The following is a 24,176-nucleotide window of genomic DNA, read 5'->3' on the forward strand; positions in this document are numbered from 1 at the left end:
TATATATGTGGCTGACATGTTTATATCTATCTAATCTATGTGTGAAGCTCTATTCTTTCGGTTCTAAATTGTCGGGTACCGGTGTATGCCGCTGCTGAATTGCCGGCTTTTCATGTTTCACTGTTGGCACTGTTCCCATCGATTTGGGCAATCACTGTAATGCCACAACCACCATGGCTGTGGCATTACAGTGAGTGGCAGACAATCCCTGCATGATTGGTGCTCTAAATAGCGCCAGACATGCAGGACACGCTTTTGGTGCACGAACAGTTATCGAACATAACCTCGAACAGCCGAATTTTTTGCAAATCGTTCGGGTTCGTCGAACAACTCGAACACCGCCCAAAACAGCTCGAATTTGAGATTGGCGAACAGTTCTAGTCGAACACCGCTCATCTCTACTCGTAAACCCATGTTGATATTGGGTCATGAGGTTATTCTTCTTCAGATACTCTAGTATAGCATCTCTTAGGAAACCCTCCAGGATTTTACCCACAGTAGAGGTTAAGCTTACTGGCCTATAATTTCCAAGTTCAGTTTTTGTCCCCTTTTTGAATATTGGCACAATATTTGCTATACGCCAGTCGTGTGGTACAGACCCTGTTATTATGGAATCTTTAAAGATTAAAAATAATGGTCTATCTATGACGTTACTTAATTCCTGCAGTACTCGCGGGTGTATCCCATCCGAGCCCGGGGATTTGTCAACTTTAGTGATTTTTAGACGCCGCCGTACTTCCTGCTGGGTTAAGCAAGTGACATTTAATGGAAAATTTTTGTTATCACTAATCATGTTTTCTGTCATGCGATTTTCTTATGTAAATACGGTTGAAAAAAAATCATTTAGCATATATGCTTTTTCCTCATCCTCATCCACCATTTCACCCAGACTATTTTTAAGGGGGCCAACATTTTTTAGTTTTTTACTATTTATGTAGTTAAAGAATATTTGGGGGTTATTTTTACTTTCTCTGGCAATGATTCTCTCTGCCTCAATCTTTGCTGCCTTGATTTGTTTTTTACATAATTTATTTAATTTTCTATATTTATTTAATGCCTCATCACTACCTACTTGCTTTAGTTCTCTAAATGCTTTCTTTTTGTCACTTATTGCGCCCCTTACAGCTCTATTTAGCCATAGTGGTTTCCTCCTATTTCTACCATGTTTATTCCCATAGGGTATATATTGTGCACAGGTCCTATTCAGGATGTTAATAAATGTCTCCCATTTGCTTAGTGTAGCTTTATGTCTCAGGATATCGTCCCAGTTTATTGCACTAAGATCATCTCTCAACCGTTGGAAATTTGCCTTCCTGAAGTTTAGTGTCCTTGTAACCCCTCTACTACACATCTTATTAAAGGTTACATGAAAACGTATTATTTTGTGATCACTATTACCCAAGTGACCCCCAACTCGTATATTTGATATGCGGTCTGGCCTATTGGTTAATATTAGGTCCAGCAGTGCCCCCCTTCTTGTTGGGTCCTGAACCAGTTGTGAAAGGTAATTGTCTCTCATAGTTGTCAAAAACCTCTTACCTTTGCTTGAACTACATGTTTCTGTCCCCCAATGTATTTCAGGGTAGTTGAAGTCTCCCATAATAATGACTTCTCCTTGAGTCGCTGCTTCATCTATTTGCTTTACGAGGATATTCTCCGCTACTTTCCTTATTTTTGGAGACTTATAACAAACCCCTATCAGTAATTTATTATTTTTTCCCCCTCCCCTTATCTCCACCCACAGGGACTCTACATTTTCATTAGATTCACATATAGCCTCCCGCAAGACGGGTTTTAAGGATGATTTTACATATAAACACACACCCCCCCACGCTTGTTTGTACGGTCATTTCTGAACAGACTATAGCCCTGTAAATTAACTGCCCAGTCATGGCTCTCGTCCAGCCACATCTTAGATATCCCTACCATGTCATAATTATTTTCCAACAAAATTAATTCTAATTCCTCCATTTTGTCAGTGAGGCTTCTGGCATTAGTGTACATGCATTTTATGTATCTCTCTGTACCTCTATTCCTTCTTACTTTATTGACTGTTCTAACCCCACCCCCAATTTCTTTATTTGTGCCCAGGTCACTATCTGCACTATCTTCCCCACCTATAAAATGAATATCCTCCCCCCCAATCCCTAGTTTAAACACTCCTCCAACCTTCTAGCCATTTTCTCCCCCAGCACAGCTGCACCCTCCACATTGAGGTGCAGCCGGTCCCTAGCGTAGAGTCTGTAGCCAACTGAGAAGTCAGCCCAGTTCTCCAGGAACCCAAATCCCTCCTTCCTACACCAGTTCTTGAGCCACTTATTTATCTCCCTAATCTCCTGTTGCCTCTCTGTCGTGGCACGTGGTACCGGTAGTATTTCAGAGAATACCACCTTGGAGGTCCTTGCTTTCAGCTTGCAGCCTAATTCCCTGAAATCATCTTTAAGGACCTTCCCAGTTCTTGAGCCACTTATTTATCTTCCTAATCTCCTGTTGCCTCTCTGTCGTGGCACGTGGTACCGGTAGTATTTCAGAGAATACCACCTTGGAGGTCCTTGCTTTCAGCTTGCAGCCTAATTCCCTGAAATCATCTTTAAGGACCTTCCACCTACCTCTAACTTTGTCATTTGTGCCAATGTGCACCATGACCGCTGGGTCCTCACCAGCCCCTCCCAGTAATCTGTCAACCCGATCAGCGATGTGCCGGACTCGAGCGCCAGGTAGGCAGCACACTGTTCGACGATCCCTGTCTTTGTGACAGATTGCCCTATCTGTTCCCCTAATAATTGAGTCCCCCACTACCAGCACCAACCTGGCCTGCCCTGCTCTCCTATTTCCCTCTTTACTGGAGCTGACACTCCTCCGGCTTTCAGGGGACATGCCTTGCTGCAGCAGTGCTACCCCTGTACCGTCACTCCCCTCATCTGCCAACTTTGCAAACTTATTGGGGTGTGCCAGATCAGGACTAGCTTCCCTGGCACTCTTCCCTTTACCCCCCCTTCTAACTGTCACCCAACTAGCGGCCTCACTGTCCTGCAGCTCCCGACTACCACCCTCCCCCACATCGACCCCAGTGAGCTGCTGCTCAGTGAGCAGCAGACGCCTTTCCATATTGTCAATGGATCTCAGTGTTGCCAGCTGCTCATTTAGATCCAGTACCTGGGCTTCCAAACGCACAATGTGCACACATCTCGCGCAGCAGTAAGCAACCCCGACCGGCTGTTCAAGGAATGCATACATGCGGCAAGATGTACACTGGATAGCATTGTCAATAATGGAGCTCATTTCCTAATGGGGATTGCAATAGACAGAATGTTAAGTAAAAAGAAAAGTAAAGAATTAATAAAATACAGACAGCAATTCAGTCCAAAGTCCTCCCTTCCAAACTCCCTGAATCCAAAGTCACTGAAAAACAAGTCACACACTTACTTTCGTTTGCACTTACGCTCCGGTCACACTCAGCTTATTCACACTCGCAAACTAAGAGATTTAAAGAGTTTTTTTTTTGTTTTTTTTTCCCTTTTCCAGCAATGCACCCTACAGCTCAATGCACTTCCAAAGAGACAGTAGCAGGGGAAATATCTAAACAGTTCTCATGGCAGTAATCTCCCCATTTAATAATCTCCCCGGCTTGCCAATTCACCAACGGATCATGTTTAACAAGTCAAGGAATACCCAAAACAATAGGTGTGGGAAGATTGTCCAGGACATAGCCAGGGATTATTTCACAATGAACTGACCCCCACCCTCAGTTTTACATTATGTACAATCTGAGAAAATGCTTTCTGTGCAAGTGGTGCCGAGTCGATGGCGAAGATGGAAATAGGTTTATCTAAAGTACAGTAAGCTAGACCATGAGTTTTCACAAACTCAGCATCAACCATGCTGACTCCGGCTCCACTGTCAACAAACACAGAAATTTTTTCGGTTTTGCTCTCTAGCACCACCTCTGCTGTCAGGACAAAGTGGGAACTGCAGATTGGCAATAAATGCACCCCTTAGTTATCCAACTCCAGACTACCAAGAGTTATTCGAGTATCCTTTTGTTTAGGAATTGAAGAACTTGTCCCAACAAAATGTCCCTTTTTCCCACAAAAAAAAACATACGCTTTTTTTCTTGTGAATCCCCTGGGACATGTATGATGCAGAGAACCCCCTAACTGCATGGGTTCCTCCACCTCCCCCAGTACTGGTTCACCCCCAGCCCACTCCCCTGGCAGAAGTACACAACCCCAACAAGAAGGCCCCAGTGAAGGTGGTCTCACCCGTCTATCCCAAAGGTGTCTATCAAAACATATGGCCAAGCACATGGCAGCTTCCAAGGACTGAGGGGTTTCATATACTGCCAAGGCATCTTTCAATCTTTCAGTAAGCCCCTCACAAAATTGTCTTCTAAGGGCTGAGACATTCCATTTGGAATCCGTTGCCCATCTACGGAATTCTGAACTGTACGTCTCCACTGACCGATTTCCCTGCTGAAGGCATCGTAGCCTAGACTCAGCCAAGGCGACTTGGTCAGGGTCATCAAAGATGAGGGCCCAAAAAAGCCCTCCACAGACTGGAAACAAACCGAGTCCTGCGGTAAAGAAAACGCCCACCACTGAGGATCTCCCTACAGTAGAGAGATCACAATTCCAACCCATTGCTCCTCATTTCCGGAGGAGTAAGGACGAAGTTTAAAATACAATTTGCAGGCCTCCTTGAAAACAAAAAACTTGTCCCTAAACCTGAAAACCTGTCCGGGAGGGCAACCTTGGGTTCAGGCTGGACAGGCCTACCTGCAGAGACCCCCACATTGGCGACCTGTAGCCACTGATGCTGCTGCTGAACCTAACAGCGGAGGTAAATCACCTCCAGAGACAGACTGCGCAGCCTCTCTGAACCCATACCAAGGGAGAAAGGAAAAAAAAAGGTCCACGCCCAAAACCACACAGAGAAATAAAACAGTGTCAGGTTTTTTTTTGCTTTTCAAAATGTGCTTGGCTGGCGATAATGTCACGCAAGGTGTGGGAAAGACTAAGTGTAACACAAAGGGAAGAGGGAAAGGGAGCCCAGACTCTAGGGAAACGGGGGAGTGGAGACCTCCTAGGCTGATCTAGTGTCATCCTCTCTCCACTAACGTCTCTATATTGGTTCTTCACCAATCGCCGCACGCGTACCTCGCCCTGTCTTTCTCTGGCATTAGGCTCAGGCTAGGGAAGGGAGGGGATGAGCTGGTCAATCCCCACTGAACACTAGAGACAACAAGAGGGTACAACCAAGGGAAAATCACTTAGCTTTAGTTGACTCCAGACAAATGCGCACAAGTCCTCTAGCACCATAGAGGAAAAAGTACTGCTCTTGCTCAAGCCTTCACAAGGAGTAGTGAATATCAATGGCACCTCCCTCTTGCACACTGCAGGTATTTATACACCCAGGCCAGGATGTTAATTAGCCAGCGGAAGGTAGCCGCTGGGTCCTAGAGATACAGCTTCTAAGAAGTTGTCTGTAATGCCAAACGAAGAGATCTACTGCAACCAACTGCAGGGTGACTGTCTGTCACTTCTGACACACCCGTGACAGACAGGTGCTAGATGGTATAATCAGCTGGAAATTAGTATTGATATTCTGGTCACATAAATATCTTCCATAGTGCATAACTTGATTGATATCTGCAATATTAACTCTTATCTGAAATTTGTGTATGAATAAGCTTTCGCTCTATGGATAGCATATTATATGCATTCAGACAGAGATTATTGCCTTATACTCTTGCTGCTGAAAGCAAGCAAAAAAAAAATCTATTCCCTATTGATACCGCTGTTAGCTGCTTTTAGAATATGGACAGGTGCTAGGTATCATCAGCTGGAAATGAGTGTTCATATTCTGGTCACATATATATCTTCCATAGTTCATAACTTGATAGATTTTATCCATGCACTTGTTGACTGATTCATATTTTTAATGGTGATCTGTAATTAGAAATTCATGAAAGCAGGCAGGGTTGCTTGTGTTCCTTCACAGTTTGGTGGTGTAATGTATCAAAAAAAACCTCTTCAGAGTCGGTTAAATTCTATTTTTTATTGTACTATATTACCTCTCTTATCTGAGATTCGTGTACGGGTGACCTATAGCAGTTGGGATAGTGTCTTATCGTGTTGAAAAATAAAGTAAATTCTATTCCCTATTGATACCGCTGTTAGCTGGTTTTAGAATAAGGACAAGTGCTAGATGGTATCATCAGCTGGAAATGAGTATTCATATTCTGGTCACATACATATCTTCCACAGTGCATAACTTGATTGATATTTTCCATGCATTCATTGACCGATTTCATAATTTTTACGGTGATCTGTACTCAGAAATGAATCAAGGTTGACAGGAATTTATCATTGTTAACAGAAATGCATCGAAGTTGGCAGAAATTTTTCAATTTTGACAAATTAATCAAACTTAAAAAAATGTTGTGATTTAATGTGTCCATGCACAGTTTTTGTAGTTTCTGTATGTAAGAGGTAGTGGTGGAAGACTTGATGCTACTGGAGCTGTAATTCCCACTTCAGAACTCTTCAGTGCTTTGTTTCCATCCATTTCTGGGTGCATCTTGAATTATGTTTGAGGTCATTGTCCTGCTGGAAGACTCATGCCCTAGGATGCAAAGCCTGCTTTATGACACTGGGCACTACATTGCGAACCAAAATCCTTTGGGAATCTTCACATTTCATGATGCCTTGCACACAGTCAAGGCACCCTGTGCCAGTGTCAGCAAAACAACCCTTAAATATCTTTGAACCTCCACCATATTTGAATAGAAGTATTGTGTTCTTTTATTTGTAAGCCACATTCCATTTACAGTAAACAGTTGAATGATGAGATTACTAAAAAGCTCTATCTTGGTCTCATCTGTCCCTAAGATGCCTGCTGGCCCTCTAAAAATAGTGGAGGCTGCCTGCTGGACATCCTTAAATTGTGAGGGCTGCCTGTTGAACATCCAATTTTCAAACTTTACAGAATATATACGAAAAGGAATATTTGACCACCTCAGATGGATACATTATATTGGAGTAGCAATATACGGCTTTGCAAAGAATGTTTCTTAATTTTTTTTCCAGGAAAATCCATTTTAGCTGTGTTTTTTGTTGTCAGTCAGTAAAAGTGGCGTAATACTCTGACAACATTGTTCACAGCAGTGACTTGGGATTCAGAGATGCTTCCAGGTGTCTTCTCCATGCTGTTCCGATGTCATTTCAGCACTGTTTGCATCAATTACACCAATTTTTAGGCCCCCTCCAGAACTCTGGGGGGCCGCCGGAAAAATGCTTGGGTTTCCCATTGATTTTCATTGGGCTCGTTACTCAGGTCGAGCACACGAGCATTATGATTTCCTCAACCTGAGTACCCCAGCATTTTAGTGCTCGCTCATCACTAGTCAGATTACAGTACTGTACAACCACAGATGGGGTATTGCTGCGTTCCGGAAAAAATGGTCAACAAATTCTCGTCTCATTTTCACCTATTACCTCCTGTGAAAATATACAATCTGGGGCTAAAACATCATTTTAGTGGGAAAAATGTAATATTTTTTTTCACCTCCCAATGGTATAACATTTTTTGAAACTTGTATAGAAGCAACATGCTTGATGCACCGCTAGTGGAATTCATTGAGGGGTGTAGTAAAATCAGGTCACTTATGGGAGGACTGCTGTTTTGGCACCTCAGGAGCTTTGGTAGTATAACATAACACCTACATATCATTTCAGCAAAATCTGAACTACAAAATGGTGCTCTTTCCATTCTGAGTTTGCAATGTGCCAAGTATGGGGTAATTGCGTACCCAGGAGAAATTACATAACTAATTATGCAGTCAATTTTGTCCTATTGTCTACTGTGAAAGTTGGGCCTTAACATCTTATGTTCTAAGATTTTGTGAATCACCTGTTGGATCAAAATACTCACTATACTACTAGGTGAATCTCTTGAGGATTATGGTTTAAAAATAGTGTCACATGTGGTGGTTTCTGCTGTTTTTGGCACCTCAATGGTTACAATGGTTACAGTATATAATACCCTTAGTTACGAATGTCGGATCTTCAAAAAAAGAAAACCTAGCATACTTACTTAACTGCTGACCTTTTTGACCATTGCACACCACATCTCCGACATCGTCACTACAAGCCCAGCTTCTGGCCACATCCAGGCTGGAGCTCAATGCATGTTGTAATGTTGCGTTGTCATTACAACCTTATGACACTCAGAAATCTCTGGCATGGACGAAGTACTGGATTATAGTAAAGAGGTCGGAGATGCAGCATGCCTGACAACTAAAAGGAAATGACAGAGCAGTGAAGTGAATTGGTTAAAAAAAAAAAAAACAACTAATACTCACCTCTCCCTGCCTTCTTTTTTTTGCCATTACACATCCAATCTCCAAGACTTTTAGTCAAATTCAAGCCCCAGAGATCAACATTGTGACCTAATAGCACACAGTAACCGCCTAGGCCTGGCCAGGCCATAAGTCCTGACCTGTAGTAAAGAGGCCATAGATGCAGTGCGTCCAACAATGGAAATAAGAGGAACAGATGGCGAGCAGCAGGGCAGCGGGATAGGTGAGTATTGGTTAAAGAAAAAAAATAGATTCTCACCTCTCTGGTGGCCCCATTTCTTGTTGTCCAGTCCTCTTTTCTGCTGTCACATGTCGCATCTCCAAGACCTCCGGCCGTGTCCAGGACCAGGAAGTCACTACGCATCATATGTTCATGATGTTGATATTGAGACCTTTTGGTGCTCAGTAACTTCCGTTGCTTCAACATGGCCAGAAGTCCTGGCCTGTAATGATCAGTCCACAAAATGCAGCGCGCCAGATGACAGCAATAAAAAGATCGCATGGTGGGCAATGGGGCGGCCAGAGTGAGTATTAGTTGTTTTTTTTTTTTCGGCTCTGTTCCAACTTACATACATCTCCGGGTTATGAACTATTGGAATAATGTTTATTGTTATATATATTGCGTCAACTATTATTTACTACTGTTTAATAGTGCATGAGTTTCTGTCTCCAGGATAGTGTTGTATTGCCAATGTTAATGCAAACAAAAAATAAAGACCAGGAAGTTCCTGCTCACTGTGTGTGTAGCTGGAGGACATTTCAACTTTCACTTTGCAAGCTGCTAATTTTTTGGTTCTTGGCTGTCTCTACAAATGCAGCATGGCATACACAATCTATTACAGACAAATTTGCATTTCAAAAGTCAAATAGTGCTCCTTCCCTTTAGATTCATGCCAAAGAGTAGTTCAACCACATATGCTGTATCGGCATACTCAGGAGAAATACACAACAAATTGTGGAGCCCATATTTTCTTATTACCCTTGTGAAAATGAAACATTTGCAGCTAAAGTAACATTTCTGGAAAAAAAATGTATTTTATTTTTTTCTTTCCATTTTGCATTAATCCATGTGAAGCATCTGAATGGTTAACAATGTTTCTGAATGCAGTTTTAAATACCTCATTTGTTAAAAACAGGTGTTGTTTGGGGATTTTCTGACAGGGATTAAAAGTGAAGTGGTTTCGAAAAAACAGGTTTCATAAATATCATTGAAAAAATGAATTGCTGCTAAACGTTTATTTCTTGTAACAATTTCAGTCGATGTACTTTCATTTATTTATGAAAATATGGCGGGAGCTCGGGTACCCTCCCCGCATGTTTGGCGCTCTTTAGAGAGCCAATGAACATGCAGGGATTGCCTGCCACTCACTGTAATGCCGTAGCCATGTTAGTTGTGGCATTACAGTGATTGGCTGGCTGTATAGCGTCATCAGGTCTATATAAGATCTGGGAACCCTATACACAGTGTACCCCGGAAACAGGCAGAGTAGGGAGAGCTGCTGCTGAATGAGGGAGAGATTTGCTTGTTTATTAGTATAGGTATTCTACAACATATATATCTATAGCCTTCTGAACTAACAGTCTTTCTGAGGACTAATCCAGCTGCATATATTACTGGTGATAGCAGGAGTTAGGCAGGGTTTGTGGCAGTGTATACAGCACAATAGGGTCCATTGCACGTTCTATGCACATTCTGTCTGCCGCTGCTGTTACAGATATCCATAGCCCTACATATCAGGGCTATTTTTTGTTGCTCTTAATCCTGATTATTTGCTTAAAAAGCAATTCAGTACTCCATTTTACTGCTCCATTTGCTTGTTAGCAGAATACAGGCAGAGAAACTTTGTGTAAGCAGAGAAACTTTTATATCACATCACACATTATCGCATATTACTGCAGTAATAATTCAGACATTTTGTGGAGCGTGCTAAATATTCCACTCCATTTAAATTCAGCCATCTGTGTCTTATTGAACCTATTCACACTTGGTCGCTGACCAATTCTATACTACAAGGCCACAGCTTAAAACCATGGTCTTCACATGTCATTGCATATTACTGCGGTAATAATTCAGACATTTTGTGGAGTGTGCCAAATATTCCACTCCATTTAACGTGATAAAGGCGCGGGGCAAGGGACGTGGAAGTGGACATGATGGTGATGGTGAACACAGAGGCCGAGGCTGTGGGCAAGATGAAACTGTGCCTGCTGAGGGAGCACAACAAACACCCACATCATGTCAAACTACCTTCCTGTCCCAATTGCTAGGGGGCCACGGAACACCACTATTTAAGCCAGAGCAGTGTGAAAAGGTTATTGGTTGGATAGCAGATAATGCTTCTAGTCACTTTGCCACCACCACCATCACCCTTTCTTCCACATGGTCAAGTCTCAGTAGCCATGAGTCAGAACCACATATTCCTGACCCTGAACCTCCTTCCTCCCACCATGCCGAGTGTCCGGAGACAACTGATCCCACACTTGGACACTCCGAAGAGCTGTTCATTTTTCCATTTAGAGATTCGGGCCTCTCGCCCGGCCAGCTTCAAGCCCTTGCAGTCACTACATATGCAATAACAGTATAGGAAACCCGCTCCTTTATAATGGGATCATTTTTTCTCCTTCCCCCATGACGGCACCACGGAGAGAGGGGATCCGCCCTTCAAGGACAGGAAACCTACAGATAAAAAGGGCGGCACCTCTCTCCCGCATCAGTTGGTTTCCTGTCCTTGACGGGGACCTACAGAAAGAAGAAGAAGGAAAGAAAGAAAGGGAAAGAAAGATAGAAGATGGACTTACCAGGCCCAGCCAGACCGATTCAGGCAGCGGGGGTTCCCTGCCTCAGCTGGTGCGGTGTCCTGTAGCGCCACCACTGGGGTCAGTGGGCCTCTAGGGTGGCAGAGAGACGCTGCGCAGGAGAAGACCGGAGCTGCCGCGTTCTCCAGTGGTGTCGGGGCCCAGGTGGTGAGTATGACGGGGCTTCCGGGGCCCTGATTGGTGTGCATACCTGGGCTTCCAGGGGGCCATTGCTGACGCCTTCCCTCTGACGCGAGCCTCAGTGCACCACTGGGTGTCGGCGGCCTGGGCGAGCTTGTGCACCGGAAGTGACGCGCGCCACGGTGCCCTCTGGGAGCGGCGCGTTTGAACGCGCGCGCGGGAAACGGAATGCTTATCAAAAGAAAGCATTGGGGGGAGGGATGGACTCCCCTGTGGGGGGAGCGTCCCCCATGCTGGAAGGTGCACAGGTGGACAAGCCAGGTGAGGGGGGCGGAGTCCTATAGGGGTTAAATTACCGGGAATGCACAAGGGAAGTGCTTCCTGGCACACTCGGGCACCTTCTCTATGAGCGAGTAGGAGTTACAGGAGGTGCAGTCCCTGCACCCCCACTCACCTCCACCTCCACAACATGGGAAGCATGCGAAAAGACCCCCCAGTGACCGCCAACACAGCCAAGGTGACGGTGGAAGCGGGCGGTCTGGCAGGTCTTCGCAACGCGACAAGGACTCCAGCGTGGCGTCAACCTCGAGGAAAGACCCAGCTACTGGAACGGGTTCCTCTTCAAATCCGGTATTCCCTCTTACAAGGGGATGGTAAGTGATCTTCGTGAAAGCTCACTTGTAACTTGGGACCCCCCCATCTCTTTTCTTCTCTCATCAGGGAAGGAAGAGTACGGGCAAGTCCAAACACAGGACCTGCGCGCTTTGCGCAGAGGATCTGCCCACCACATGGCAAAAAAGACTATGCAACTCGTGCATTGAACAAACAATCTGCGAGGAGACCCCTAAGTTCACCTCAGAGCTCAGATCCCTGATTAAATCCCAGGTTGAGGATACCTTCAAGTCCCTGCATAAGGGGGGGAAGAAACGAGAAAAAACCAGGAACCTATCCCCTGTGTCAGGATCTTGCAGTTCGGACGGGGAGGTGGTAGACTCAGATACGTCCTGCTTATCTTCGTCTTTATCATCTTCTGAGGGTGGGGTCGTAGCTGTTTCCCTATAGAGGGTACGGATAATTTAATTAAGGCAGTTAGGTCCACTATGGGGTTGGTAGATCCTCTCCCTAAGAAATCAGTCCAGGATATGATGTTTAGTGCCCTGGAACAAAAGAAAAGGAGATCTTTCCCTCTTAATGATAAAGTCCACTCCCTTATTAAGAGGGAATGGAAAAAGCCAGAAAGGAAGGGCTTGTTATCACCTAAGAGAAAATACCCCTTCGAAGACCCAGTATGCTCCTTCTGGGGGAAGGTGCCAAAGTTAGATGTAGCAATAGCTAAAGCCTCTAAAAAAAATTCCCTGCCATTTGAAGATATGGGGGTGCTAAAAGACCCAGTGGACAAAAAAGCAGACTTCTTCCTGAAAGGAGCTTGGGAGGCGGCAGGAGGAGGGTTAAAACCCGCAGTGGCAGCCACATGCACAGCCAGATCTTTAATGGTCTGGCTAGATCAGCTAGAAGCGCAACTTAAAAACAAAACATGAAGGGATAACACATCAGCCGATTCCGTCAGGCTGGCAGCCATGGCTGCGAGTTTATCTAACGCAGCCAGGCGGGCCCTCTGGCTTAAATGCTGGCCGGGTGACCACCAAACAAAATCTAGGCTGTGTTCCATTCCTTGCGAGGGTAAGTTCCTATTCGGATCTACTCTGGATGATATCCTTGACAAAGTCGGGGATAACAAGAAATGCTTCCCAGTCCTCTTCGGTACTTCATACAGGAAGTCCTTTCGGAGCAGGAAATTTATGCGCCGAAAACCCCCCAAAGACCAGGATAGGTGCGAGGATAGGAGGAAAAAGGCCAAAGGGTTTATGTTTAACAGGCCCCCCAGCGACAACAGGAAACCCGCCCAATGAGAGTCAGCCCCAGGTGGGGGGGAGACTTCTTCATTTCCTCCCAGCCTGGGAAAAAATATCGAACAGTTCTTGGATTTTAGACCTAATAAAAACAGGACTAAAATTCCAGTTTCACTCCATTCCCCGTCCGAACTTCGTCATAACCCCCATGAGGTCATCAGGGATAGAACAACTAGCACTAGAACTAGAGATTCTAGGCCTAATAGGGAAAGCAGTCCTTCAGGAAATCCCTGCACAGGAGGAAGGTAAAGGATTCTTCTCCCCTCTGTTCCTCAGGAAAAAACAAGATGGGACATTCAGGACACTTGTAAACCTGAAAAAATTGAACAAATTTGTAAAGGTGCAATCCTTCAAGATGGAGTCAATAAAATCGTCAGTGAAATTGTTGTTCCCAGACGGTTTTATGGCTGTCCTGGATCTCAAGGACGCCTATTATCACGTCCCCATACACAGAGACTACCAGAAATTTCTGAGAGTAGCGATATCGCTAAAAGGTATAGTCAAACACTACCAAAAATAGTGGCAACATCCTGATCACCCCGTACCTCGACGATCTGCTAATAATAGGCAACTCGTTCAACCATTGCAAGGACCATCTAGCAAGGGTCATGGGTTTATTGACGAATTTAGGCTGGCTTCTGAACCTGAAAAAGTCCAAGTTGGAGCCGGATCAAGTACAAGAGTATCTAGGTATCCTATTAGATTTGAGGAATCAGGAATGCCGTCTCCCGGCAGGGAAAATCCAGAATATGATAGCCCGGATATCTCATGTGAAACATCATCCCTCTATGACTCTGTGGGGAGCAATGTCTCTTCTAGGTTCCATGACTGCCTGCATCACGGGGGTCCGCTGGGCTCAGTTGCACACCAGGGACTCGCCATGGGAAATCTTGGGGGCAGAAAAGTCACTAAAAGGCTATGTGCCCACGTTGCATTTATGAAGCAGAAAATTTCTGCTGCATAAATGCAAGTCCTCTCCCGGAAAAACGCATGCGGAATTCCGCACGCGTTTATCGCGCATTTTTCGCGCGTTTATCACGCGTTTTCCACATGCGGAATTGCCTTGCGTTTTTTATGCATTGGACAAAGGCAATTCCGCTTGCGGAAACGCAAAATTAAATGACATGCTGCGGATTTTTGAACGCGGCATAAACGCTGCGGAAAAATCCGCAGCATGTGCATAGAACTTGCGGAATCCCATTGGGGACCATGGGGTGCGGATATACATGCATTTTTCAAGCGTTTACGCTGCGGAAATTCCGCAGCATATACGCTTGAAAAATGCTACGTGGGCACACAGCCAAAAGGCGCTTAGAAGGTCAGCTAATTTTGTCATCAAAAACCTTGCTTTCCCTAACATGGTGGACGGAGGTGGACAATTTAACCAGAGGCGTTCCATGGACAATCTCAGTGTCGCAGGTCCTGACTACAGCTGCAAGGCCCAGGGGGTGGGGGGCTCACCTAAACGACCAAATAGCTCAGGGGGTCTGGTCAGAGGATTTGGAAGGGGTATCTTCCAACATGAAGGAACTTATGGCAGTAAAATTCTCTCTCTCAAAATTCCTAAACACCCTACAGGGACACCATGTAAGAGTTTTTTCAGACAACAGGGTAGTAGTGGCATACTTAAATCGCCAGGGGGGGACCCGGTTCCATTCTGTACTACAGGTGTCAAAATCCATCCTCCAGGTAGCAGAGAACAATCTAGAGTCCCTGTCTGCACTCCACATAAAAGGAACAAAGAATATCACAGCATACTTTCTGAGCAGGACCCAGCTGAAACAGGGCGAATAGGAGCTGAATCAGTTGGTGTTCAACCAAATCACGGAGTTTTGGGGGAACCCTTCCGTAGGCCTATTCGCCAACTGGCAGAACAAAAAAGTGGACATATTCTGCTCAATCAGCCCCAAGGGGAACCCAGTGGCATTAGATGCCTTCTCAATTCCATGGACCCACCAGCTAGCCTATGCCTTTCCTCCGATTTCTCTGATTCCGGCGGTTCTGAGGAAAGTCAGGGAAGACAAGGCAAGCAGGATAATGTCCACCTCCGACCCCTGGGTTCTTCTGGAGATTCCGGATCTCCTTTTCCAGGGACCAGTCCTCCACACTCAGGTAGCAAATATACACTTGACAGCTTGGATTTTGAGAGGGCACTCTTAAGGGATAGAGGGTTTTGCCCGAATTTAATCTCCACTCTACTACAGAGTAGGAAACCCATAACCATCATACTTTACAGTAAAACCTGGAAAAAATTCCTCTCATTTGCGGGGTTGAAGGTACTAGGGGAGGCCCCCATTACTTCCATCTTAGAGTTCCTGCAAAAGGGGTTGGAGCGGGGTCTGGCCACAAGCACTCTAAAGGTTCAGGTTGCGGCACTAGGAGCCCTATACAACCAGAAATAGGTGGATTTCTAGGTTCATCAAGGCATCACACAGGTCTAGACCCACCCCCTCCTGGAATACTCCTCCTTGGGACTTAAATTTAGTTCTTTCAGCCCTAACTAAACATCCCTTTGAACCTTTAGCGAATGAATCTCTAAAAGTCCTATCTCTTAAGACGTCTCTCCTAGTAGCCCTCACATCGGCACGTAGAGTTAGCGACATACAAGCTTTATCAGCAGGGCCCCCCTTTATGCAAATTCTAGAGGACAGGGTGACACTTAGGACTGACCCAGCATACCTTCCTAAGGTGGGATCACACTTCCACAGATCGCAGGAGGTCATCCTCCCTTCCTTTTGCTCAAATCCTAAAAACAGGGAGGAAGAAGACCAACACACCTTAGACGTCAGAAGGTACATTATCCAGTACTTAGAGGCCACACGGGAGTATAGGAAGGACAGGTCTCTCTTTGTGTGCTTCCAGGGACCTCGGAAGGGACAGAAAGCTTCCAAGGGCACACTGGCAAGGTGGATAAGGTACGCCATCTCCCTAGCATACTCATCAAGCGGGGAGATAGCCCCGGAGGATTTAAAGGCTCATTTGACTAGGGCTGTGGCAGCCTCCTGGGCGGAGAAAGCCGGTGCTTCAATTGAATAGATATGTAGAGCTGCAACTTGGTCTTCCCCTTCTACATTCTTTAAGCACTACCTGCTGGATCTAACCTCTTCTTCGGACCTTACCTTTGGTAGAAGGGTTCTGGAAGCGGTGGTCCCTCCCTAAACGAGACTTCTCTTCAATTCTCTCTGTGGTGCCGTCATGGGGGAAGGAGAAAGATGTAGTTACTTACCGGTAACGGGATTTCTCAGAGCCCATGACGGCACCCGTTCATTCCCTCCCTTCACGCATGGGTGTGCACATTTATTTATTACCTATGTTTAGTAACAGGGTGTGTCTGGTAAAATTTGTGTTACTAACCTGGGGGTCCTCTCTGTGCTCTGTAAACAACTGATGCGGGAGAGAGGTGCCGCCCTTTTTATCTGTAGGTTTCCTGTCCTTGAAGGGCGGATCCCCTCTCTCCGTGGTGCTGTCATGGCCTCTGAGAAATCCCGTTACCGGTAAGTAACTAGGTCTTTTACTGAGACCCTCCTCAATGTGCCTTAAAATTGGTATTGGGGTTTTTCCAAAATATAGGCAGTCGTTTCAGTCACTGCATACGCTATAACGGTATGTGCCCACGATGCTTCCAGACCTGCAGCTCTGAAGCTGCGAAACAGCCATCGACGGCCTCCGCTCATCTATTCAAATGAGTGGCGCCATTTTTTTTTTTCATATGCGGACTTTCCTCATAGAGGTTAGGTCTACGATAATGCTCGCATGCGGACTCGCCGGAGAAATTGACATGCTGTGTTCTGGAAAGACGCTCCGCATGTCAGTTTCCACGGGTGTACCGCAGACACATAGTGAACATGGGATTTCTACAAATATCATCTACTATGCTGTAACAGCATAAGTCCACAGTGTCAAACCCGCAGCGGCTCCGGATTGTGGGCTCCTTTATAATGTGAACATTTTTTTTACTGAGGCTCTGCTCTATATGTCTTCAAATTGGTATTGGAGGTTTTTCCAAAATTTAGGCAGCCGTTGCAGTCGCCATAACTGTATAGCCGAACCGCTCCTTTATAATGGGAACTTTTTTAACTGAGGCCCTACTCTATGTGTCTTTAAATTGGTATATTTAGGCAGCCATTGTAGTCACTGCATACGCAATAACTGTATAGCAGAACCGTTCCTTTATAATGGGAAACTTTTTACTGAGGCCCTCCTCTATGTGTCTTCAAATTTGTATTGGGGTTTTTCCAAAATTTGGGCAGCCCTTTCAGTCACTGCATACACAATAAAAGTATAGGAGACCCACTCCTTAATAATGGGAAATTATTTTTTAAATCAGGCCCTCTATGTCTCTTCAAAGGGGTATTGGGGTTTTTCCAAATTTTGGGCAGGTCTTGAAGTCACTGCATACACTATAACAGCTAAGGAGACCCGCTCCTTAATAATGGGAACAACAAAGCATAGCCAGCTGATGGCACTCTAACAATAGTGAGGGCCGACTGCAGGCCTTTTACAATAGTAAGGGCCTCCTGATGGCCCTATCAGAATAGGCTTTGTGACTTTCAGAGTCCCTCCCTCATAAATGAAACAGGATGTGTCTGATCATGTCTCACATACCACATGGGCAGATAAGGTAGTAAAATGTTAAAATGACATTTACTAGTAAATGTATTTTTCACCATTGAAAGCAATGCACAAGTGCAAAAACGCAGCAAAAACTCTACATGTGAACATAGCCCAAGGTGTGGAGGATAATTTTTGGTTTTGGTTATTTATTTTGCCTTATATATAAGTCATTACCTTGGAAAGGATGTTCCATAACATTTTTCCCAGGAAAATCCATGTTGGTTTCGTTTTTGTATGTTTTATTGTGAGCCCGTAAAAGTGGTGTAATACTCTGACAACATTGTTCAGTGACCTGGGAGTCAGAGATGCTTCCGGGGTCTTCCCCATGCTGTTCCCATGTCATTTGAGCACTGTTCTCATAGATGTCGTAAATTTTTAGACCCCCTGCAGATCTCCGGGAGAGGAGGGGCACCGGAAAAATGCTCGAGTTTCCCATAGACTTACATTGGGCTTGTTGCTCGGGTCGAGCACCTGAGCATTCCAATTAGCTTGACCCGAGCAACGAGCACCCGAGCATTTTAGTGCTCGCTCATCACTAATAATAACATTTACCACATGTCTACTTTACTTGTTTTATTTTTGTTAGGATGTTAGACGGGTCAAAAGTTTAGCAGCAATATTTATTTTTTTCAATGCAATTTCAAAATCTGTATTTTTAGGGATCACTTCTTTTGATGTGACTTTGAGGGGCCTATATATCAGAAAACTTGCAAACACGTTCCCATTTAAAAATATGCACCCCTTGACATATTCAAAACTATGGTCAATAATTTTGTTAACCCTTCAAGTGATTCACAGGGATTAATGCAACCTGGAAGAAAGAAATTAAAAATTACATTTTTTAAATTAAAATATAGCTTTAGCCCTAATTTGTTCATCTTAACAAGAATAAAAGAAGAAAATGGAGACTATAGTGAGTATACCAATCCCCCATACATGGTTGGAAACCATATTTTGAACACATGGCAGGGCTCGGAATGGAAGGAATGCTATTTAAGATTTGGAGCATAAATTGGCAGGAATAAATTGTGGACACCATGTCACATTTAAGCCTTTTAAGGTGCTTACACAGGAGAAACTTCCCACAAATGATCCTATTTTGGAAACTACACCACTTAAGAAATTAATGTATGAGTGTGGTTACTATCTTGAAACTACAGGTACTTCACAAAATTTTATAATATTGCTAGAATGGTTTATTAGGGATATGTCACATTGGCAGAGCCGCTGATGTGGCACAGCAGCAGAGCTCCCCATTTTACAAACTAAACTCCTCATTGAATTCATCTAGGGGTGTATTGGACATATCAACACCATAGGTGGTTCACCAAATGTTATACTATTGTACATTGAGGGGAAAAAAATTTTACCACTAAAATTTTGTCTTAGCCCCAGATTTTCCACTTTTTTAAGAGGAAATAAGTAAAAATGGCCCCATAATTTGCAACATAGTTTCTCCTAAATCTGGCAGTACCACATATGTGGTTCTACAGTACTGTATGGCCCCATGGCAAGGCTCAGGAGGCAAGAAGCGTTCTTTGACTTTTGGAATGCATATTTTCCTACAATAGTTTGTAAACTCCTTTTGCAGAGCCCCTAAACATCAAAACAACAGAACACCCCCCTTACACACACACACACACACCACACACACACATTCAAGTAATCCTTTTGAGAATTCATCTACATTTATAGTGAAGATTTTGACTCCATGGGTGTTTTCCTGAAACAAGCAGTAGTGGATGTGGCAGAATAAAAATTGTAAGTATGTCAATATAGTGCCCGATATATTATGACCTCTTGGAGACATGAATCCTATAAATTAAGTAGATCTCGCTTCAGTAATGCCAAACATGTGGATGATAACTGTGGTTTAGGCACACTGTGAGGCTCAGAAGTGAGGGGAGCATTTATATTTTGGAACACCGGTTTTGCTGGATTTCTTTTGGGGGATGAGGAGGCATGTCGCTTTTTCAGAGCCTTTGTGCTACCAACAATGTGAAAACCTCCAATATTACCATTAGCAGCTGACAGACCTGATTGGGGTCTTTTTGTGGGTAGAGTTGAAGTTTTTATTAGTAGCATTTGGGGTACATAACATTTTAGATTACTTTTTAAGGCTCCGTTCACATTTATTCTGTGCTCTATGCTGAATACTTACACTGGGGTTTTCATCTAAATCTCCAAAATATGTGATTCAGACAGAACCCCAAATGAATCCATTAACTTTAGTGAGTCAGCCAAAGTTACTCTGTCACTTGAAACTGTGGTCGACGGCGCTTTTATGCATGTCTAAATAGAACTACACTTCCGGATCATAGGCCACAGTAACTCCATTTGCTTCATTTTAGTGAATCTTCCTTATTATTGAGAATCAGGGATTTGCCAGAATCACATATTATGGAGATTTAGATGTAAACCCCGATGTAGCGTAGAGCACAGGATAAATGTGGGTGCACGCAGTGTGGGGTGCACGCACGTGTCCTCTTCAGCCAAGTGTCCTGTTCGACAAGTGTCTGACAGTCATTTCAATGGCAACTGACTAACGTCCATCCATCTCTTCTATCTTCACACAGGTATAACATCTCTGCTTGCTGTATCTATGTCATCTGCTGAACTCTCATCTTGAAACAATTTCTATGGTATAACATCTCTGCTTGCTGTATCTATGTCATCTGCTGAACTCTCATCTTGAAACAATTTCTATGGTATAATGTGTCTGTTTGCTATATCTGTGCTCTGTTATTTGATGCATTGTATTCAATATTCACTGTCTGTCCTTCCATCATTGTAGACTTTATCTGATGGTGAAAGGTGTTATACTGTGTCAGGCATAGTGTTAGGCCTGTGTCTTTGATCCACTATCCACTCCCTGGTGAGCTGAGCAGCTGCCAATTTAGTCACAAGCTGCTCCCACAATCCCTCTCACCTGATGCTATAGTCCTTCCTATAAATCTAGATGCATCATAAGGGGTGCATGCAGTGTGGGATGCACGCACGTGTCCTCTTCAGCAAAGTGTCCTGTTCGACAAGTGTCTGACAGTCATTTCAATGGCAGTCATTCAGGGCAAGAGTCAGGTAACCCACACTTTGTACTCACTTCTAACTATGTACTTTATTCTTGCGTCCATATTCCTGTTTGCTTTTTTCATCCACATTCACCGCCCTATCCCCCCTCCATCACCACTCATCCATATCTGCCCCTCTCTCCTTCCCTCTCCTATGTACAGCTCCCATGCTCTTTTGAACTTCCTGAAAAATCTCACTCTATCTTATCCAAAGGTATTGCACAAGAAACCATGTCACAAATCCAAAAACTATCTGCTCTTTCTCTTTTTACTGCTGCTACTCATTTCAGGGGATATTTCTCCTACCCCCCGACCACCCTCCACCTACCTCAACCTCTCCCTTACCTCACATCGAAACACTGCTAACCTTATTAACATCAGCTGTATTCCTTCATCTCCATCCTTCAATTGCGCACTGTGGAATCCACGGTCTGTATGCAACAAGCTTCCTTTCCTGCACAATTACTTTCTGACCAACTCTCTCAATCTGCTGGCCCTCACTGAAACCTGGATCCAGGATTCTGACACTGTCTCCCCTGCCGCTATTTCTCATGGCGGCCTGCATTTTTCCCATTCCCCGAGACCTGCAAACAGACTTGGTGGTGGGGTCGGCATACTCCTGTCCCCACATTGCACCTTCCAGGTCATCCCCCCAGTACCATCACTCTCATTCCCTTCTTTTGAGGTCCACGCCATCAGGCTCTTCCATCCTCTCTCCCTCAGAGTAGCGGTTGTATACCGTCCCCCAGGCTCACCCACCCAGTTCCTTGACCATTTTTCTGCCTGACTGCCGCACTTCATGTCCTCAGATTTACCAACCCTTATCCTGGGAGACTTCAACATCCCCATAAACAGCCCCACCTCCTCATCCGCATCCCAGCTTCTATCTTTAACCACTTCTCTTGGCCTCTCACAGCTTTCAACCTCTGAGACACACAAAGATGGAAACACCCTTGATCTGGTCTTTGCACGGCTTAGTTCAATCCCCCCCCTAAATAACTCCCCTCTTCCCCTCTCTGATCATAACATTCTCTCCTTCATGCTCACAAATCCTTGCCTGCCCCAGCACATTCCTACCTATCACACATTCAGAAATCTACAAGCCATTAACCCTCATACACTTACAGACTCCCTTCACTCATCACTGTCCCTAATCTCCTCTTTTTCCTGTCCTGATCTGGCTGTAAACCACTACAATGACACTCTCAGAAGCACGCTGGACCAAGTAGCGCCCCTCACCCTCAGAACTTATAAACACAGAGGAAAACAGCCCTGGCTCACACCACAAACCCGATTTCTCCAGCGTTGCTCTAGAAGTGCCGAACGCCTATGGAGGAAAACTCGCAAACTAGAAGACTTTATCCACTATAAATTTATGTTAAGAACATATAACTCTGCCCTTCACCTCGCCAAACAGACCTACTTCACCACCCTAATCTGCTCACTATCCAACAACCCCAAAAAACTCTTCGATACCTTTCACTCCCTCCTCAGTCCGAAAGCGCAGGCCCCCATCTCGGACATTTGTGCAGAGGACTTGGCCTCCTACTTCACAAAGAAAATAGACACCATCCATCAAGAAATCAGCTCCAAGCCACCAAGTGCCATGACTCCCATCCCTCCCCACATCCCCTCTGGATCACTCTCCACATTTGACCCAGTCACAGAAGACGAAGTCTCCAGACTCCTCTCTTCTTCCCATCCCACTATATGCACCACTGACCCCATCCCCTCACATCTACTCCAGTCTCTTTCTTCAGTCGTCACTACTCACCTGACTAATATCTTCAACCTCTCCCTCTCTTCTGGTATCTTCCCCTCCTCCTTCAAACACTCCATCATTACTCCATTATTAAAAAAGCCCTCTCTTGACCCTTCCTGCACAAACAACTACAGACCAGTCTTCAATCTTCCCTTCATCTCTAAACTTTTGGAGCTCCTGGTCTACTCCCGCCTTACCAGTTACCTCTCCACTCATTCTCTTCTAGACCCATCACAGTCCGGCTTCTACCCCCTACATTCTACAGAAACTGCACTCATCAAAGTAACCAATGACCTTCTGACAGCAAAACATAATGGTGACCACTCTCTGCTCATTCTTCTTGACCTCTCTGCAGCCTTTGACACCGTTGACTACCACCTCCTACTCTCTATGCTGCACTCAATCAGCATAAAGGACACTGCTCTCTCCTGGTTCTCCTCCTACCTACCTGACCGCTCTTTCTGTGTATCGTTCGCTGGCTCCACTTCTTCCCCTCCTCCTCTCACTATTGAGGTTCCTCAGGGTTCAGTCCTTGGCCCTCTTCTCTTCTCTCTCTACACAGCCCCAATTGGACAGACCATCAGCAAATTTGGTTTTCAGTATCATCTTTATGCTGATGACACACAACTATACACCGCATCCCCTGACCTTACCCCCGCTGTACTACAGAACACCAGTGACTGTCTGTCCGCAGTTTCTAACATCATGTCTGCTCTCTATCTGAAACTCAACCTCTCCAAAACTGAATTTCTTCTGCTCCCGCCGTCTACTCACCTCCGTAGATCTGACAATATCTCTCTCCATGTGTGGCACTACAATAATGCCGAGCCAGCAGGCGTGTTGTCTGGGCGTTGTGTTTGACACCAATCTCTCCTTCACCTTCCACATACAATCTCTTGCCGGCTCTTGTCACTTGCACCTGAAGAACATCTCTAGAATCCGCCCCTTTCTCACCTTGGAAACAACAAAAACCCTCACTGTTGCCCTGATCCACTCCCGCCTTGACTACTGTAACTCTCTATTAATTGGCCTCCCCCTCCAGTCCATCCTTAATGCTGCAGCCAGGGTCATCTATTTGGCTAACCGTTACTCAGACTCCTCCGCTCTGTGCCAGTCATTGCACTGGCTGCCCATAAATTATAGGATCCAATTTAAATTGCTTATTCTCACCCACAAAGCTCTCCACAGTGTGGCACCCCCGTACATCTCTTCCCTCATTTCTGTTTATCGGCCTACCCGCTCTCTATGCTCCCCAAGCGACTTTCGACTAACATCCACACTAATCCGTACCTCCCACTCCCTGCTTCAAGACTTCTCTCGAGCTGCACATATTCTTTGGAATGCTCTACCCCAAGAAATTAGGATGAACCACAATTGACACAGTTTTAGGCGCTCCCTAAAAGCACACCTGTTTAGGGAAGCCTATCACCTTCCCTAATCGAAGTCCTTGTATCTACTTATAGCCCATCCCTTATTTCTCCACACATAACTCTCCACCGAACCAAAAAGCACCACAAATACTGGCT

Source organism: Phyllobates terribilis, unplaced genomic scaffold, assembly GCF_046119375.1.
Source record: "Phyllobates terribilis strain yellow unplaced genomic scaffold, ASM4611937v1 Scaffold_2__4_contigs__length_985480577, whole genome shotgun sequence".
NCBI lineage: Eukaryota > Metazoa > Chordata > Amphibia > Anura > Dendrobatidae > Phyllobates > Phyllobates terribilis.